This window comes from Prosopis cineraria, unplaced genomic scaffold (genome assembly GCF_029017545.1).
Source record: "Prosopis cineraria cultivar Desert tree isolate PC_DT_omini unplaced genomic scaffold, ASM2901754v1 PC14, whole genome shotgun sequence".
NCBI lineage: Eukaryota > Viridiplantae > Streptophyta > Magnoliopsida > Fabales > Fabaceae > Prosopis > Prosopis cineraria.
In genome coordinates, this window is record NW_026555345.1 from 16,522,224 (window position 1) to 16,525,754 (window position 3,531).

The 3,531-nt window shown below is 37.5% G+C and overlaps 1 non-coding gene across 1 annotated transcript; it reads left to right on the forward strand.

Moving 5' to 3' along the window:
- The first annotated feature begins 2,343 nt into the window (after positions 1-2,343).
- On the forward strand, positions 2,344-2,450 carry LOC129294030 (small nucleolar RNA R71). The gene has a single exon (XR_008589271.1). It is a non-coding gene; the product is annotated as a small nucleolar RNA R71 (small nucleolar RNA).
- Positions 2,451-3,531: the final 1,081 nt, after the last annotated feature.

The following is a 3,531-nucleotide window of genomic DNA, read 5'->3' on the forward strand; positions in this document are numbered from 1 at the left end:
CTTTCTTTACAGCCTCCCCCTTTTCTTGCAACTTGTCCTCAAGTGCTTGGACTTGAGCCACGGCCTCGACATGTGAAAGTGTAGAATTTTCCTCCAATAGCTTGGGAATCCTAAGAACATCAAGCTCGAGTGGAGAAAAACTCATAGATTCGGCCTTAATGGCTTTAGTACCTACAACACAAGAAGATATACCCTTCTCAAGCATTTCAAGATCAAGCATAGGAGATATTTTAAACAAATCATGAGAAGAAGTAGTTGCATCATTCAAGCATGCATCAATCTCTAAACAAATAGGACAACTACATCCATCAATACATGTAGTAGTAACAAGAGACAAATCATCATCAACATGTGAGAAAGAATCAAGCATGTGAGACTCACAAGCATCATGAAGCAATAACTCAATGGAACTTACACCTAACAAAGAATAATCCTCAAAAGGATGTTTCATTGCTTCATATATATTAAAAATAACATGATCCTCTCCACATTTCAAAATCAAACTACCTTTTTCCATGTCAATCAATGTACGGGCAGTCCTCATAAATGGCCTTCCTAAAATCAAAATATCATCCCCACTCCCTTCTTTTGACATATCAAGCACATAGAAATTCCACAGGAAATAATAGACCTTTAACACAAACCAACAAGTCTTCTACTACTCCATGTGGTCTTCTAACACTTCTATCCGCTAATTGGCATATCATAGGTGTCTTATGCATGCAATCAAGACTCAAGGCATGATAAATTGAAAGAGGCATAACATTAATGGCTGCACCTAAGTCTATCAATGCATGAGAAAAATGTGTGTTGCCAATCTTGCATGGAATTGTGAAGGAACCGGGGTCCTCACATTTTATAGGGAGTTGAGGCTTCATGATAGCACTCACAGATGAGGGTAATTGTACCCTTGCATTAGGCCTAAATTTTCTTTTATTTGTACAACAATCTTTCAAAAATTTGGCATACTTAGGAAAGTTCTTAACTACATCCATCAAGGGTACATTAACATGAATCTTATGGAAGAAATCATATACCTCTTGATCAAATTGTCCCTTCACTTGCTTAGGGACCACTTGTGCTTGTGGAAAAGGAAGCTTCTTCATAATCTCTTGACTTTGCTTTCCTTCTTCCTTTCTTGAACTCTCCTTTCTTGTTTCACTTTGCTCGGCCTCTCCCTCTTTTTCCTTACTAAACAACTCGGCCATAGTCCCCTTTTCCACCTTAGATGGTGGTTGCTCACATATGATCTCCTCAATGTTTTCATCCTCATCATCTCTACAAAAAGATGCATCATTAGGAGCAAAAGAAGAACTAGAAACATTAACATCAATTGAAGAATTTAAAGAGGGCTTCTCGGCCTTCCCTTGTCTTTTGTCTTCTTGCACTCTTTCTCCCAACTCCTTGCCACTCCTCAATGTGATAGCATTAAGATTAGCTTTAGGATTAGCAACGGTGTTGGATGGTAATGTAGAGGCTTGAGCATTGGCTGCACTTAATTGGTTAGCAAGCATATTCATTTGAGAAGTAAGGGCATCAATTTTAGAGTTCATGTTCTCACACTTGTTACCCATACTCTCTACCTTGTTCCCTAAGCCATCATACATGTTTTTATACAAGAGTTCATTTCAATCAACTGCTTACGTAACACATTCACATCATTAGAAGAGTTTGAATTAGAAGAACTCTCAATTGGAACAAGCCTCCTATCACTATAAAATTAGAAGAAGGTGCAAGAGAATTACCACTTGGATTGTAGCTTTGAGAAGAGCTACCTTGAGACAAATGAGGTGGAGGGTCACGGCCAAAGGTGTTTTGATAGGATCCTCTTTGTTGATTGTCTTGTAAAGCCACATTTGGATTTGAATAGGAGAAATTAGGATGGTCTCTCCATGAAGGGTTGTAAGTATTAGAATAAGCTCCTTGCCCTTGCCTCCCACCATAGGATTGTTTTCCATTGTAGATAGCATTTACTTGTTCAAACTTAATAGGACAATTGCTTTCTACATGCATAGGTGAGTCACAAAAAGTACAAGAATAAGGGACAAGTGCTTGAGAAGTACTTACATTGCTCACTTGAGATATTTGTGGAGCCAACATTCTCCCAATCTTGGCAGCTAGCAAGTCCACATATGAATCATTAAGAATTGAGGAACCTACCATATTCACATTTCTCTTTTCCCTTGTAGAGTATTGAGCACCACTTGAAGCCATCTTGTCAATTAGTTCCCAAGCCTTTAAGGAAGTGAGGTCAATCAAGCATCCACCACTAGCGGCATCAATGTTAACTTTGTCTCTTGGAATTAAGCCCTCATAAAATATTGGACTAAATTCTCACTAGAAATTTGATGGTGTGGGCATTTAGCCAAAAGGCCTTGGAATCTAGTCCAATACTCATAGAGACTCTCATCCTCTCCTTGTTGGACCCCATAGATTTGCTTCCTCAAATTGGTGACCTTGGAATTTGGAAAGAATTTATCTAAGAAGAGTCTTCTTAGCTCGGCCCATGTGCTTACTTTCACATAAGAAGGGTAGTTGAAATACCACTCCTTTGCTAAACCTTCAAGAGAAAATACAAAAGCCTTAGCTTGAACATCATCAACATTTACATGCATAGGCTTCATAGTATCACAAACCAATAGGAGAGTATGCAAAAACCTATGGCAATCCTCTCCCGGTAACCCATGAAATTTAGGCAATGCATTAATCAAAGAGGATTTAATTTCAAATTGAACATTAGTAGGAGGAACATATAAGCCATAAGGATTATCATGCCAATTAGGTTGAGTTAATTGCCTAATGCTCCTCTCCTCTCTAGGGTTATGCAAGCCTTCAAATTCATTATTAACATGGCCATCATCATGCAAATTCTCATTCCCATTCCCATGGCCCTCATTATGCACATGCTCATGTCCTAAGATACCTTCCATTGTTGAATTACAAACTAAATGAGAATCAAGAATAGGTTGTGATCTTCTCAATCTAGAAATAGTCCTTTCAATTTCTGGATCTAATTCAACAAAAGAGGTATGTTTTCTTCGGGTCATGCACTAATCAAGCTCAAGAAAATTAAGAACAAAGAACAAGCTAAACTAAAATGCAAATCAACACGAAACAATTCAAAACACACAAAAGCAAGAGAAATATTTTTTTTTTTTTTTTAATATACTCAATAGCAACAAAATGAAAAAAAAAACACCAAACAATAGAAAGAGAGTTAGAAATGCTCAATCAAAAAGCTTTGGCAATTCTGGAATTCGCACAGTAGGCTCTCTGGAGACAGTGAACTTGTGAATTTTCTAGCAGAAACTCCACATGATAAAGTCCGCTGAAAATTTTATGAGAAACACAAGAGATATACAGGAAAATTATATAAAACTTTCAGATTAAAAATCCTTCCCAATCGTTCCCAGAAGTTTTCACAAGTTGGTCCTCAGGTCTGGAGAAACAGGATTTCGTTCAGAAGACTTTCAGAGCTTCTAACAAACTTTCAAATAGGAAAATGGAAAAATTAAAGAAAATCCTAAACAC